Raw genomic sequence first — 18,018 nt, forward strand, 5'->3', positions numbered from 1 at the left:
TTACCCCCCCGAAAGATATTAATGCTTTAGCTTCCGCTTAGTTAGATTTTCTTCTTCAAGACTTTACATTCTCGCCATTTCCATTTCAAAGCAAACTTAAATACTATAAGTTATTTTACCCTTAATAAATTCATTTCTTTTCTAGTTTAATTTATGTCCCGTGATTTATTTACTTAATGTATACAAACAAGTTTTATTATTCCTTTTATGACCATGAGCTAATCCCCCCGAGGAGGGGTTATCTTTACTTCGTGTGAAAATCCTGGATTGACTCATTAATATTCTAGAATCACTACTTAGAATTAGGCATAGAATTGACATCCGTCCCAAAATGACTAAAGACAGTACAAAGTTGATCGGCCGATGCTCGGGGACCGATCTTGCCCGCGACCCAAAAATGTCTCCGCTAGCGACTCTGCAGTGTCGAGGCATGACTCTCCAATTCGTCCAAATGATGTGAAATCGAGCCGAGAGCTGAAATAATATACCGAGATGAGGTATTATTGAAACTCCTTATGCTAGTGAAATCGACCTAGAGATGTGGGCATGCACTAGGGATCAATACTCGACGCCGTCCTCCTGGACGCAGAGATCTAACTAGAGATGTAGTGATTTGGTAATAAAACCTGTTAAAAATTATTCTTGCATGAGCATGATTAACTCTCTCCCTGTTTCTCCACCTTTGTTTACCTACATAAAAATCACCGTAGTAATTTACATTAATTGCATTACCGTAAAATTTATTAAACCAATTAAAAAACCTAAAAATCCTACTGACCAAAAGTTGTAATTCCAATTGTGAACCTATTCGAGCCCTAAGGTTTGGACGATCCCTTACTCGACCTATCCTACCAATCCCACGTGAGTAAGGTAACTTGACTAAAACGTACGACTATACGGACGTTGGACTTTGGACTTTGGACTTTGGACTTGGGTCTTTGGACTTCGGACTTTGGACTGTGGACCTCGGACTTAAGAAAATAAATAACTGAAACCAATAAACGTGAATAAAAACTATTTTACCAGTCCTCGTAGCCAAAATACTCCTAGGATCATAGCTCTCGAGTCTCATCCAAGTAGCTGATCTAAATCCTAAGCCTACCATGATCTTTGTGGCTATCACCGGGAGTGCTATTTTAGAATGCTCCGTCTTCTTTGTCTTCATATTCCCTAGCCTTCCTAGAATAAATCTACACATAGATTCTAATGTCCCTAGTCATCAACATCCAAAGCAAATGTAGGTCGGGCTGGTATAAAGTGTTCTCAGTCACCATGCCTACTACGTTGTGACAAAGCTATCTGTATGCTAGCTGCTGGTTCTTCTGCAGTGACGTGGTCTTCGTCTGGCCCAATCGATTAACTTCTACATGTGGGCCTTGACGTCCATGGTACTCCCTCAATCCTCCTAGTACAGGTGTCTCATCCCCCTTGTACATCAGAATCTAAGTAAACTCCTGGAGCATCTCCCCTCGTCAACTTAAAATCCTCCACCTCAAACCTGAGCACAAGCTCACTCATCTCCAGTATGAATCGGTCTACAGCATTGAAAAACTGTCGAACTAGACCCTCATCATACGAGTCGCTATCGTCATTGTTTCGACCCCCACCTACGTGGCAAACGTCCATTAGTAGGGGTCTCTATTTTATTCATTTAATCGACAGGGCTAAAGCCCAATTTGCAATACCATGGATCAATGTACAGGCCCATTAACTCATCTGTCTAAGGCTGAACCTTAGCCACATGGCTTGCCACTAATGTACATTGATTTATGTCCAGATTCATTTCTTATCAAATAGATAATTATTAGTTGAAAGTTATAGTCTATCACAATTACTCAAGCTACAAGATTACTTGAGCTACAAGAACTCTCTACTCTACCTATATAAATACCAAACTATTTTTCATTCAGAACTACGTTCTTGAGACTTGATCCCATTGATAATTTTGGAATGCGTGGGCAACCGCAAAGGTACGCCCTCATCATTCCCCCGATCACCATCATTTTTCTAAATTACTTTTCTACGTTCTTCATCTCTTTTATCAACACTTGATGTTTTGATCATATCTGGTCGAAACAGTCATACAAAGACACATTGCAACTCAAACTCGAGATGGCATTCCCAAAGTGTGTCGAGAGACCCTTTCTCTTGAACAAATCATTGAACTTTAACTCCGGGTGTATCTCTCGTAAGGTTTCCATAATGATCAAATAACACAAACTAACAACGAAAACCAAACTGTAAAAAATTGCACTGGTCGGGCTAATACGTATGGGTGCAAAACTCAATACAATCCTATGCGTCCCAGATGCACAAGTCAAGTTTAAATTTTTAATTTTTGGCGGGGTGAAAAATTTGATGGTTTCTTGTGAAAATGGCAATGGTGGGTAGTTTATGGATGTGGTGTTAATGATATATAAGAAAATGGAATGAAGTGGTGGTGCCAAAATCGAAAAATCCAACAATTTGGGGTGGTTGGGCCTAGACGCATGGGACAGGCTTTATCGATGCGACCCAGACGCACAGTTGAGTGGTGGGTTTTGAAATTTGTGTGGGATGATTTCTTAACTGTTTTTGTTGGGTAAGGTGTGGTGGTGGTGGCGAATCTAGGTTAGGGTTTTGGTGGTGCGTGTGGAAGAAAATAGGTTGGTGGGCCAAAATATGAACTAGTTTGGCCCAATCCCATAATTTTTATTTAAAAAAAAAATAATAAAACAATTTTTCTTCAACTGGGTTGGGCTTCGCAGCAATTATCTTACTCGAATGTCTAAAGCTGTATATTCTAGGGTTATAGTGAATCACAAGGATTGCTTAAATACCACGGCCCACAGATGATAGTCCGTTTGTCAAGATTTAGACTGGAAACACTAGAGTTTGATATTTTACTGTGTTGGCTTGCAACGTCAATTGATAAAAATGTTCCTACTATGCAACTAAACTACGATGATATGCTACTAAACTAAGAATGCAAAAGAATGAAGATACGACTAACCTGGATGGTAGATTTTGTCTTTGAGATGTCCTCCAAGCTTCTCTCTTTCTCAAAAGGATTGATGATGCGGCTAAAATTATCTCAAGATCCAAAGTTATAATCTTAAAAGAAAACGTTAAACATAAACAACTTAAAACGGCAGCGACGCCATTTGACATGCTCTTGTAGGGCTACAATTAATTAGATCCCCGGTAGCGGTGCCATTTGACATGCGTTCGTTTTATGTGTAGAAATGAATGGAATATGGAATGTGTAGATGGATGATGGATGATGGTCGTTGAACAAAACAGAAACATATCAAAACTATCTCTCAATGAGTAAAGGATGAGTAGGATATTGTTCCACTTTTAAGTGTATGTTATATGAAGAATAGGACTAGAAAGGGGGTGAGGGATTAAAAACTATGATTGTAGATATTATAAATTGCGTAACTAAACTAAACTATTGAGAATTTATAAGGGAGAGAATTCCAGAGATTAGAATCCACCTTTACCTTTGATCTGCGATCTTTTGCTTCATGGTTATTCTCACGGGTAGACTACAATTAGGCAATCGAGCGAGTGCCGATGCCCTCTTGGACGAAACATCGTTAACAATTAACTGTACTCAAGGTTGTTCCTATGTTTATGTTATTAGTATCTTCTCTCCTTTTATGTAAGCTCGGGCAGTCATTCAATGTATTACCGAGAGAAACATAAAAAAATACTTCCTAATAGGGAGGCCATTTAATGAATCACCATTTAAGTCAAACACAAATAATACTTCCCCTAGGCAGCTACTCCCTGAGCTACCCCTACTAGGGCAACACAAATAATACTTCCCTAACTCTAAAGAACTACACTACTAGAAGAAAAGTAAAGAACACTAGTGTAACGCCCGTATTTAAAATACATATTTATTAATTAATTATTTAATTATTTAATTATTTATTTAAAATTGGTTGGATTGGATTTGGGATACGCGGGCCTGATTTATGGGCCCGAGTCTGTGTTGGGCTTGGGTTTCAAACCCAAGTATATATTCGTATTGTTCTGGAGAATAGGGTTCTAAGAAAAAATAAAATAATAAAAATGGAGGCAGAGATAGAAACTCGTTTGCTGGAGGAGGAAGCTTGGAGAAGATGAACTGTTGACCGGCTGGGCTTGGGCTTGAGCCGAGTTCAGTTTTTGGGCCCGGTTTGTTTTAGTTGTTTGGGCCAACCTTTTATTTGTTTTGTTTGGGCCCGGTTTTGATATTAGTTAGTGGTTTGGGCCATTTTCTATTTGTTTAGTTTGGGCCTGTTTAATTTAAAGTTTTTGGGCCGGTTTCAGTTCAATTTTTGAGCCGAACCACTTAACTATTTTGGGCGGTTCTAATATTGTTTGGGGCGAGTCCATAGGACTTAATAGAGATCCAAATGGGTCTTTCAACGTTTAGACTTTTGGGTTCTAAGGTTTGGGCTTGGCCAGTTGGGTCCGAACCATTACCTTGGTCATGAGCCCATGAGCCATGCACCTTGACCTTAGCCATGAACCATGGCTGTGACCACGCACCTGTTGAACATAGAAACTACAGTTTGACTTCGACCATGATGCGTTGACTTTGACCTTTGACTTTGACCGTTGACTGTGGAATGTTGACTTTTTCCAGTTTTCTCATATTTAAGAATATGGACAAATATAGTAATAAAATATTATCAAAAATTATATAACGTTGTTTGTCATTATCTAATTAAAATTTGACGTGAGTAGTGTGTAAAACATATATATATTGGGCTTTGATTGTGGACTGTGGACTGTTTAATTGTGCTACATTTTATATTGTAAATTGTATGGACAAATCAAATGCTAAAATGTTGTGGAAGCTTGTATAAATTTGGTGGTCATTATCTAATTAAGATTTGTCGTTGATATTGTGACATTATATAATATGTTGGGATATATATATTAAATGCAATAGTTTTGGAGAAATAAATGTATAGACACTCCATTATTTTATCCGTGAGATGCTAGTAGAGTATTTGTGGATATTTCCCACGGGATTGTGGCGTAGTGCAATAATATATTGACACGTGAAAGAATGAAAGTGGTTATGAGATATAATTGAGATATTTCTAAATATTGTGGCTTAGTGCAATAAGGTATTTGACCTGCACGTGATATAGTGGAATTATTATGAGTCATTAATGTATGACATTTGAATAAATTACATAACGAAAATCCTAGAACCTAGCTACCACAACTCATGTGATTTGCCCCGTGTATTGCAGTGCAATTGATTGGCCCTTTCGGCGTTTCGATGAATCTGAATGGCCCTTCTGGCATAAGTAATGTGATTGGCCCTTCTAGCGTTTCAGTAAAGCTGAATGGTCCTTCTGGTGTAGCCGAATAGTGGCTTGATTATTTCGTTCATAAAATAGAACGAGACGCACGATATTTTATGCCGAATAGTGGCAGTACTTACATAATGGCTTCCGTGTGAGGGTTACGTGGTGTGCGGCATCCCGCTTAGGGTAGTTACGCACGGAGTGGTTCATTATGTAAGGGGAGGCATGTGGATGTACATGTTCGGCGTTGGGAAGCGATTATGGTAGCCAGGGAAACTAGGTAAGACATAGATACGACGTGATTTTAGGGACACGCAAAGAAAGCCTTAAATAATCTAATTATGGTAATATGCTTGGTTGGTTATTTGTTTAGTTATAACCTAAGGCGCCTCGATGGAGGAACTACATGCCTTATTTATTATGCGTATAGTTTGTTGTGTGGTTAGTGGAAAGTTAAGGCGCCTCAGTGGAGGAACTACATGCCTTAATTATTGTACTTAAGGATGTTGTATTAGTCGTTGAAAGTTAAGGCGCCTCGGTAGAGGAACTAACTGCCGTATGGATGGTGTATATATATGTATAAGTATATGTTGTATTTTAGAGCTACTCACACCAGCATTTTTATAATGCTGACCCGATTTGCATGTTTGCTTATCGGGTGTGTTCATTAAATGAGCATAGTTGATAAGTCTTGACAGGTTTAGTGTTGAAGAAGATTGGTTGCTGCTTGTGGTTTGCGTTAGCGTTGCATCTCAGGATATGTTTTGTTTTCCTTTGAGGTGATAAAGATTTTCAGTTGAGATAAGGTTATTTGCATTTTCATTTGTTAATTTTAGTAATGAAGAGGACTTTTGTTAATTTGAAATTTTTACTGGTTTTTCCGCATATTTAAACTGTTTATGGGTTTTTGGGAGTTGAGAGTGCGTCACACCTCGAAGATCGAAGAGTCGGGAACAAATATTGTTTTTCCGAATTCTGTCGAAATTCGGGGTGTGACAACTAGCATGATATTAATATTGGAAAACATAAACCCTATTATATACTTCCATCCCCTGGTGTGGGCAATGGAACTAATAACTAAAAACATAAATAACTAACGTGATTGGAGAACACCATGAACTAGAAGAATCATTAAACCCTAAGCACCGGCTCCATCTTCTCCCTTGAAGAAGAAGATTAGCTTTCCATGAAGAAGGAATAACACGAAGAACGAGAAGAAGAAGAGCCGAAGAACATAAGACTAGAAAGACTAATTTATCAAGACTCAACTAGTTAAAACTAATATTTTATTATTAATCTCTCTCTGCCTCAAGTTTTGGAGACAAGAATGTAAGTGAATTGGCGAGTTTCATGAGGCACTTAGGTCCTCTATTTATAGGTTACAATGAGCTCTAGAAACATCTCAAACCGTGGCTTGTTTCCTATTACAAATTAACCTCCTTTCCATAAGGGTTTGGTTTCCAAAATTGTATAAGAGGTGGGAACAGTGTCGGCTTCATGCGTCTGGACGCACGGGCTAGTGCAATTCCTTGCGTCCCAGACGCAAGAGTCTGTTCTCCTTTTTTTTGCTCCATATATCATTCTTTCCTCTTTTGCGGGCTTTGGTCCAACCAACGAATCCTTTTTCCGTAGGCTTCCAAATAAGCTTTAAAACAAGTCCAAGTCATATCTTTCATGGCTTCAAATCCTTGGCCTTCTCCATTATTATGCACGGGCTTCCTATATGGTCTTTAATACTCCGAATTGCTCCATTTTGCCAATTTTTCTCTAATATTCTACAAAACTCTCTTTTTCACTTGTAGAATCATAAAACATGACTTACAAGCACTGTTAGTCCACTAAGATGGCTAAACAAAAGGTGTAATCGAGGGTTAAAATGCACTTTTTGAGCACTTATCTTCAAAGAGTTGCAAATCCAATTGACATAGCGGAAGTGATATAAATTGTACATTGGAGCATAAAATAGATAAATTAAAGGGTTAACTAGTATTACCTCCTAGATGGGAAATTAGGGTCTCCCCCCTAAACACACGGTTAACTTAGTTTGATCGTTAACTTTCAAGTTAAACAATTGAAAATTACACAAATCCCCTTATTGTTTTCAAAAAGAAATATTCAATTTTAATTAGGTGGGGGCATTTATGTCATTTTCAGTTGTTTGACTTAAAAGTTAACGGTCAAACCAAGTTGACCGTGTGTTTAGGGGGGAGACCCTAATTTCTCATCTAATTGGGGGGGGCGGGGGGTAAAACTAGTTCATCCTAAATTAAAACATAAGTTTATTGATAATATTGAAGAGTTGATTATAATTTTCGTTCATGATGCTCTTTATATAAAGAACTTCATCAAATCATCTTAGAAACCTACTAAAACACTAAGAAACACTTTCTTAATCTATCTATACCATAATACTAACATTCTAAGACTATTGTAACTTACAAACTAGACTTCTAGACACTTCTAAATTAGGCTTAAAGAATAAAAACGAAAATAACTTGTTTTTAGTATACTTGGATTTACTAAAAATAATTAAACAATAAACATAGGCTCTATGTTCTACATCAGAATTGATGGATGGTTTTCTTCCTGGAACTCCACAGTTCCTCTTTCCAGCAGGCAAAGAGACCAAACAACTTCTTCACCTATCAAAGATATACCTCTAATTTCATGGCATTTATTAAATTACAAGGGAATTTATAAGAACAAGTCTAATGGGGTGCTATATGACACCTCCAAACGCTAAAATGTCATTCCAATGGTGCTACTATAGTGTTGTTAGAATAGTCTTAAATTTGGCTAATAAACCCAACTAAATTTGTGAGCATGTCTAATAGCTGTTATAATGAAATTTCGGGAGACGATCGACACGACTAAACAATTTCTGCCATCTGTGCGTTAAATTTCGACAAACGACAGAAATTGTACCGTCTGTCTAAAAAAATTCGACCTATACTTGCAACTAATGGACCGACTCGACCTATACTTGCAACTAATGGACGGACGGCAGAAACTGTGCCTTCCATATCCCTTTAGCACTTCAAACTTTAACATGACCATTAAAATGATTTTTGGCTGGGCAACCAAAAATGCCAAAAATCTTATGTGGCAGTACCATAGCACCTCCATATAGCAGCTCTAACAACTAAGGGCGTGGTAAAAACAACGCTAATTGTTCTTGCTTCTACTATTTACTGACTCATTCACATCATCTCCTATTATATCTGCGTCTTTGTGATATGAACCATATGATAGAGCTAGATGATGTGAAATGCCCGTGTTTTCAACACTTGAACTACTTTGTTTCAAACAATACAAATTTAACAAAGCTTCAACCTTATTCTTTAATGAACTTGACAGATTCTTTTACATTAACACCAGTTAATTGGACTTATCAGATTTTTAAGCGTTGGTTTAACAAAACAAATTTATTATAATCACTGAACTAACCTTAAAGAAAGACGTTTCTGGTCATGGTTTCATGTTATCGAGGAGAAGACAACTTGCTCAAGTAGTATAGTAGTGTGTTTAGCTCCATGCCTCCATAGCAATAGCAAAGAATGCTAAAATAAAAACAGTCAAGACAGTGGCTCAGTTATCCATGAATTTTCTTCTTTGATCAAACGTGAGAACTCACGAATGAGATGCACCCATTATTATTTAATTAACAGTTGAGAGTTTAGACTTGAGAGACATAATTAAGCCCGTTCTCTGTGTTCTCCAGACCTGTTTGTAGTAACTTTAGCTTCTATTCTGTTTTTGACCACAGATCGATAAATAAAATAGGGGTTTGGTCAAGTGGTCCTTGGTTCTTTTATGGACTGTTTTGTCTGGCCGCTTTGAGCTTTCATTTTCATTGTTTCTGTCACCAGAATGTGGCTGGACTTTTGTCCCTTATTGTAGCTCTATGCCTCTAGCTATCTGATTATTTGTTCTAGTCATCAAACTCACATTTTTATTTCTCTTTCCTTATCACATACATGACATATATGACCCACCCAAATAATTTGATCTTCATCTTAAGATTTTGTTATTTTCAGTATCTTAGGTGCTTTCACTGCTTTGTCTTTATCTTTTTTGGGCCTCATACTCGTCTCACAGCAAATCTTGCCTGATGATGAAACTGTTCATGTGTGATTATGAGAGAACTTACATTTTTCATCTTGTAGGAGTTGTAGGTGTGGCTTTGTATGAACTACTTGTGCTCTCCAATACCACTCATTGTTGCCTTAATGATCTATGTGAGTTCCAGTTTTTTTGTTAGTCAACTTGATACGTAGCAGCTTTGTTTGCAATTGCCTAGTTGCATCAGGTTGCATTTGGCCACAATGTCCACTTGCATGTCACAAACGACTACGCTACATATGGGACTATTAATTCATGATCTTACTGAGAAATCACTTGAAGCTTGTAGTTTAAACTCTGGAGTCTGGAAAGTGTGGATTTCCTTTCCATTTTCAATTTGATACCCATAAAGTCATAACAAAAAAGGCTAATGTGTTAATTCACAAGGCCATGAGCTTGAGTAGGTAATTGTATATTGCTTAACATGTTATCAGGAAATCAGGAATGTGTACCGTCCCCATTGACGCCAGTGAGCTGAGGTGATGAAATGAGTAGTGTACAACTTGTACATTGCTTCAAAAACCAGAAGCAGATACATCAATATATAAGATCATTTTTTTTTTGCGATATAAACAAGATCGTTTGGTGCTAGCACGGTAGCAATCGTAACACACAGTCCCACACCAGGTTCAATAGCCATATCTGGCTCGTGCCATAACACATTAATCGATAGCTCCAAGCCCACCACCTATGGATCTTCTTCTGAAAAACTACTAATCACTCATTCAGTCTGCACTAGTGCACTACAGAGCTTGACCCCGCGTTTCGAGTTCGAGTCCTGGGACAGCTAAGTGGTTATTAGGCACTTGCAAAACGGGCATCCGTGCCCTGCCTTTCGAGTTATTCGACTGTGCTAGCACATTGTTGATTTTGATCTACCACTTTCGAGTTATTCGACTTAGCAGAAGAAATCACTCTGTGCTGTATCACCCATATGTCACTCCAAAGTTCATGGGAATTGGGGAAACATTTTCCTCAAGAAAATTATCGTCTAATGTGAAATGACTGGAAACCTTTGTACTATATGTCTATATTCAATTATTCCTCTGGTCGTTTGGTCATTAGCATAGCTAGAGGAACTGAACACTTACTCATAGTTCGTGATTTTTAACCAAATTTCATAATTCCGCCGAATATTTTGGTTTTTGAAAAAATAAAAAAATAACGGTACAGGGTCGGAAAAGTGTAAATATAATTTCATAATTTATTGGAATCTGCTGGAATTTCAGTTATCGAAATTCTAAAATCCTTCACTATGCACTTACTTCATCATGCAGCAGGTGGAGAAGTCTAGGTATGAATGTATGAGCATAGTTCGTGATTTCGACTCGGTATTCCAGTGAATATTTTGGTTTTTAAAGAAATCGAAATAACAATATTAGAGTAGAAAAATGTAAATTTCAAAATTTAGTTGAAATATGTTGGGATTCCGTCTGGAATTTCGTTAAAACCAAGTTAAAACTATATTTATCAATTCAGCATAATCCATTAGCCCCTGGCGATTTCCTAGATTTATAAGTTTGGTATACTGCAAGAAGAAAAAGTTAACATAAAATATAAGTTTTATTGTTGGCATAGTTCGTGATTCGAACGAAACTCTAGAATTCCGCTCGGAATTTCGGTTTTCCAAAAAAACGGAATTCTAAATATAGTGTTGAAATAATTGAAATTTTGAAAAAATTTGAAATTTCAAATATAACAGGGTCGAAATTTATTAGATTTCGGTTTTTAGATTTATCGAAATTCCAAAAATTCTGAAATCCCGAACTATGATTGTTGGACTGTACGACGGAATCATTATATATTTCTATTTTTATTGGGTTAAGTATTCACAATGGAATATTTCATACATTATTTTGTTGGAGGTATATAACTACATTTTTTTTGTCTCTTTCACAAAATCTAAAACATTGTATGTACAATTAGATATTGCTATAGGTTTAGTTGGGATTCGAGTCAGATCTATTGTATCATCACTCAAAGATTTAGCTAACTTTATTAGTTCGTTCAATTTCCATTAAATATGTGTCTTGCAAATAAATATGTCAGCCCCTAAATAAATGTTTTGAGTCTTCATGTTTGTGTAACCTCAAAAAACACCAAGCTCCATGAAAATTGTACAACTCCGTAGATCAAAGTTAAATGAAGAGCAAGAATAATTACCTTGTTCTCTACATCTCTAATTCGAAAATCAGCATCCTTTGATTAGTAAGTGAGGTACTTCCAAATAGAAATATCATAAATGTAATTGGGCTACTTGCCCTTCTTTTATTTTATTTTATTTTATTTTTTATCCAAATAGGCCGGCAAAAAATTAAAACAAGTATTGAAGAGCTCGGGATATAGAAGACTGTTCACCAAAATGACCACAAATTTAGAGTGTTTTTTTAGTGTTACTTCTTATTTGAGGCTTCATTTGAAGACTGATTTTGAGTATGCCTTTTATATTTGAGAATAAATAACCGCTGTATAGACTCTAGTAGTTATTTGGTGCACCGTAACCTCAAATGAATAACACTACAAATGCTCATACGCCATTCTCACTGGCGTGCAAGCCTTTTCAACATGGGACTGAAAATGAATCCCCTCAGTCAATACACTCTTCTCTAAAACTTCAGGATCGGAGAATCATTCGGAATGAAAAAAGTAACTTGGTAGGTCAGATAGTAAGCATAGGCAAGGATCCGAAAGTGTTTAGTCATTTTGAAAATTTCATTGCCTCTATCAATTATATTTGGGTTATTTAGGGATTGGTCTTAAAATTATCGATTATTAGGGATTGGTCCTACTTCTATCAATTGACCTTGAGTCGTCTCAGTTGACCGTGGTCAACCCATTTTATAATAATAAAATTTTCGTTTTTTATCAAAATGGCCAAACTACCCTTCAGCGTGCTTGGCACGCTACATTATATTGAATTGTTTGTGAACACCACGCGTCTAACAAAGGAGGAATGAAATTATGTAAGCCTTTCGATCATTTCAGATTCAGATCTCGAGGAAATAAGTGAGATAGAGGGGAAAAATCTACGCCTCCCCATTTTGTCCACTTACTTAATCTTAGTTACAATAGTTCGCCTTCACTCCACCTAATCTTAGTCTTAATCTTCTCCATTAAAATGATAACTTGAAGATCTCTTTGTTTGCTACCAAACGCTTAACCTTCACTCACCTAATCTTAGAAAGAAACTTCAACTCAGAATTGTTTGCTTTGAAAAAACTTCAACCGGAAATGTTTGAAAAACTTCAACCTGAATTGTGAGTGTTAGCTAGTCGGTCGTCAATTTTGTTCGTGGACATCTCTCTTGTGGTGGTCGTGGGATTTTTTGGAGTTGCTCATTGTAAGTCGGTTCAAACTTTGTATCGCTTACATGTCAAAACATCGCTTTTAAAGTGAAAAGCATGGATCTTTAGGATTGTTTATAAAAAAATCGTGTTTTTATTCCATTATTTGTTTGTATTGATTGAACCCTATGTTTAAAAACATTTTTGTAAGAAGATTGCCGTGTGGATGGTTGGGTGGATATATATGCATGTATTTTGTTCTTAGGGTACTCTTGTTATTGCATGTTCTTAAAAGTAGGACTATTTTATTGTGATAAGTGTATAATGTCGATTTTTGTTGCTTTGTTATGTCCAAGACTATTATGAACTATGGCCAAGACGGTGCTAGGTGTAAAACAGTTTGTTGTACATTATGGGGTTCTTGGGGACAACTACCCCTCGGAAGATTAAGGGTAGTGATTACAAAGGTGGTAGGAGAAGCGACTATGGAATTTGATGGGGATGAATTCGTATGTTTGATTTGAAAAAGGATGTGCAAAACTTGGTTGGTGTGGGAGTTGAATTTCAAATGGCAAGTATCATTCAAGGGGTATATTTGCAGGGTTAACAAAAGATGAACACCTATTACATATGTGGCATGAGCTTAAACCCCGATAGAGACAAAAATACCACCAGATGTCTTTCCAAACTCCAACAACTTCTAAACCCACTAGAGCTCCTATAATCCCCACCACCGCTTCTCGACAAATGCCTTCCACCAATGAAATCACCAAGAAAGGCCCAACCAAGAAAAGCCCAACCAAGAAAGGCCCAACCAAGAAAAGCTCAACCAAGAAAGGCCCACCCAGCTAAGTCCACACCAAGAAAGGCCCACCCATTACCCACTACCCCAAAAAGAAAAGTGTCCAAGTAAGTGCTAGTGTTAGAAAATCCCCTAGATTTACTCCCACCACTCCTATACCACCACTAAGTCCTATACCACCACCAACTCCTATACCACCACCAAGTCCCATACCACCACCACCAAGTAAGACTATCACCACTTCTGTACTTCCAACAACCCCCAACAAAAGTATAAAAATGGGTGAGGCAATTAGAGTTAGAAGATCCCCTAGGGAACCCAGATTCCCTGTATACAACCAAAGTTCTTCAAATAATGTCCAACCTACTGAGAAACCCCTTACTGAGAAACCCCTTAGTGTGAAACCCTCTACTGTGAAACCCCCTACCAAAAAGCAAGAAAAACCTTTAAGAAGGTCAGGTAGGCTGCAGAAGTTGAAACCACTTGTAGGCCCTAATGGAGAGACTTTGATGTTGGACCTTGTGTCTTCCTCACGATGATGAAGTAGAAAAATAGTTGAAGTTGAGCATGTTGTGGAAGTTCTTGAACCCGGGTTGCTTACAATCGGCCAATGATGTTGTGGATGATTGGGAACATGTATTGGGTTCACTTGATCAAGAAACATTTGATGAGGTTACTTTAGGTGAGACTTTTACAGATGGTGATGCATTAGATGACAAGGATAGAAGTGATGATGGAGGTGACAAGATGTATGAATATGGTTATAGTTTTGGACCAGTTTTTGGTACTGTCACAAATAATGATGAGTGGAGTGTTGAAGATGAGGATGAAGAAGATTACAACTACAATCCTTCAGATAGTGACTACTCAAGATGTGGTGTCTTGATGATGAGGCCTTGGATGACATGGAGCCAATGGAGGAAGAAGTACAAAATTTAGAAGAAGAGATACAAGGTAGTGACTCTAGTGTTGTGAGGGTCAGTACAAACATATTTGAGGCAGAGGAGATGGCTAAACTTGCAAGACCAAAAGTTGAGAATGTTTTTGTGTGTGACTTGAAGCCTAAAATGTCTTGGCCAACAACTTGAGGCTTGTAGGGATTTTTTCATAAATTTGGCAATTAGAAAGAAGTTTAGCTATAGACATCCGAAGAATGACAAGGAGAGGCTCATTTTAGAATGTAAAGATTTCAATTGTCGATTGGAAAGTAAGTGCCTCTACATTACCAAAAGAGACAATCACACATTCATTCTTAGGAAGTTTTGGACCAAAGATACATGTGAGGTGATGATGAAAACAAGTATGCACAGCTACATCACCATGGGTAGCTAAAACACTTGTTGACAAAATGAGAGATCATCCCGATTACAAACCAAAGGATATACTGAAAGAGATTTTTGTGAGTTTGGAGTTAGTATATCTTATTGGACCGCCTCGGTCTAGTAGAGTTTTGATGCTAGAAAAAATTAATGGAAATTATGAAGTTGGGTATCAAGTAGTCCCGAGATGTGTAGACAGATAGAGAAGTCCAATCTCGGGTAGCCTTGTTAAATGGTTTGTGAAAGATAACAATCGACATTTGTTGGTGTAGTCATTGCATTCAAGGGTTCACCGGATGGGTGGGTGACTGGGTGTAGACCGATGATTGGGCTTGATGGCTGTTTTTCTCAAAGGTAAGTATGGTGGGTGTTGTTTGACCGCTATAGATCGGATGCCATGAATGGGCTTTTCCCTATTGGTTTTATGTGTGCAAAAAGTGAGAACAAAGATACATGGAGGCTTTTTTGTCCAATTGAAGCCACATCTCATCAAGCACAAGGAAAAGTTGACATTCATTAGTGACAAAGTGTAAGGGATTGGTACCACCGCTGCGAGAATACTTCCCGATTCTAATCACAGTGTTGTTGTTTTAACTTATACATGTATTTTGTTATAAATCTCATCAAGCCATATCTAATGTTTTAGACATGTGCATTTCTTGTTGCAATGTTGTTTTAGGACTTTGTTATAATGTTGTTTTAACTTGTACATGTATTTCTTGTTGCAGATTTTGTTTCGCACATATGTATAAAAATTTTAAAGCTAAGTTTCCGGTGAATTATGGGAGAGTCTTGCTTGGGAAGCTGAATGACATACAAGCTACCGAATTGACTAGGATCTTAGGAACCATAAACAAAACCGATAGTGCAAAGATTGGATTGGTTAGATAATGAGCCAAGGGAGTGTTGGGCTAGAGCACACTTTGATTGGACATCAAAGTGTGATGAGTTGACTAACAATTTCAGTGAGTCTTTCAACTCATGGATTTTGAAAATAAGAGATAAACCTTTGGTCCAAATTTATAGACATGTATAACCCGCTTTTGTTGAAGTCCATCTATGATAGGAGAATGTTGTCAATGAAGTCTTTTGAACATGGTGTTGTTCCAAATGTTTTGTACATGATTAAGAAGAGAGAGGAGAGGTATAACAATTATGAGATCGAGGTGTAATCGAGACTCAAGATTTAGCAATAAGCCACCTAACTGGGAAGAAGTATAATGTGGAAATCCAAAAGCAAGAATGCTCTTGCATTGAGTGGCAAATGTCAGGAGTGCCCTGTGTGCATGCAGTTGCAGTACTCAGGTCAAGGAGGGAACCATGGTCTAGGTAAATCACTTGTGTCTATACTTGTGTCTATATGTGCATTCTCTTGGGGTACTTTCTTTACATTTTTTTCATTATATGGCAGGTATTGTAGTCCTTATTTTAGTGCTGAGGCCTTCAAAGCAACTTACGCAAGTTATTTGTATCCACTTGATAATATAGAAGATTGGCCAAAAATAGTGAGTGATGCCCTGATGTATCTTTGTCGCGGAAGCAAGAACAATAGATACACAATGTATAAAGATACCCAAAACTAGGGTTTAATGAATAAAAACGAATTCTCTTAATTCAATAATAATAATCAAGTCTCAAAATCTTAAGGTTTACATCTGCTTATATAGAGAACTAGTTAACAAATCCTAATCATAATAGAACTTGGGAAACTAAAATAGAAACTAGTCTAATTCTAATTAACTAAGGATTCAAAATAGAAGTAGAATAAAAGATAAACTCTAGCTGTAGCATTATGCATGTGCTGTGCTCATGATAATCTATTGCGTCCTCGCATCAATCCCCCCAGCTTGAGAAGAGCTCGTCCTCGAGATTAAGCCCTTGTATTTCTGGTAGAAAGTAGGATCCATGAGTTGAAATGTAGCATCAGAAATCCAAGAATTTTCTGAGAATGGACGGTCACACCACTTCACCAAATAACGATCATAAGTACCCTGGCGAGTCGTAGTAGTAGAAACATCAATGACAATTTCAATCCGATCTGTAGCAGTAGCAGGAACAACACTATGATCTACAGGTAGGGGAATAGGTGGAATACTATTGCCAACAAAAGGAGTGAGGTCCGCTACATTATGAGTGCGAGATATAAGCATCTCGGGAGGGAGGTCCAATTCATAAGCATTTTCTCCATGACGGGCGACAATGGGAAATGGGCCAAAACGTCGCATCATCAACTTGTGAGATGAAGGCCGACGTTCTTTTCTCAAATAAACCATCACCAAATCACCAACCTCGAAAAGTCACCAAGCTTGGTTTGTGCGCATTAGTCTTATACATGGCATAAGATTTCTCCAAACGCTTCTTGACATCCTCATGAATAAGGTGAATCCGGGAAGCAAATTCCTCTGCGATGCACAAACGGAACAAATCGATGGAATAAGAGCAAGATCAAGAACAGATAAGAGGAGTTATTCCAGGTTACAATCATGAAAGGAGAAAGGCTTGTAGAAACGGTTGACAGAGTTATTATAAAGCAAACTCGCTTGTGTTAGAACAAACTCCCAAGATTTGGGATTATCATCAATCAAACACCTCAATAGGTCACCCAAACTACGATTTACAACCTCGGTCGCCCATCACCAGGGTGGAAAGTCAGTAGAAAATTGAGCTTACTCTTAAAAAAGCTTCCATAATGTTTTCCAAAAATAGCTAGTAAATTTGACATCTCTCGCCGGTGATAGTCTGAGGTAAACCATGCAAACGAACAATCTCACGGAAGTATAAATGAGCAACCCGTGCAAAGATCTCAGAAGACGAAAGGGGAATGAAATGAGCCATTTTTGAGAAACGATCCACAACCACAAAAATAGAATCCTTTCCGTGGTGTAAGCGTGGTAAACCCAACACAAAATCCATGGAGACATCAGCCCAAGGTTTGTCGGAATCGGAAGTGGAGTATACAAACCAAAGATTAGTGTGCTTACCTTTCACTGTATGGCACACATAACATCGCCAATAAACCGGTTAATATCTCTACGATAGTAGGCCAAAAGTACTTCTCCCCGATAGAGGCAATGGTCTTTATGATCCCAAAGTGACCGCTTAACCCCCAAAGATGCATTTCAATCATAATCGATCACGGAGGGAAGAAACGGAATACAAAGTCGCGGAACCCGAAATATGAAACCATCATGGAG

The sequence above is a fragment of the Coptis chinensis genome, chromosome 5 (genome assembly GCF_015680905.1).
Source record: "Coptis chinensis isolate HL-2020 chromosome 5, ASM1568090v1, whole genome shotgun sequence".
NCBI classification, from domain to species: domain Eukaryota; kingdom Viridiplantae; phylum Streptophyta; class Magnoliopsida; order Ranunculales; family Ranunculaceae; genus Coptis; species Coptis chinensis.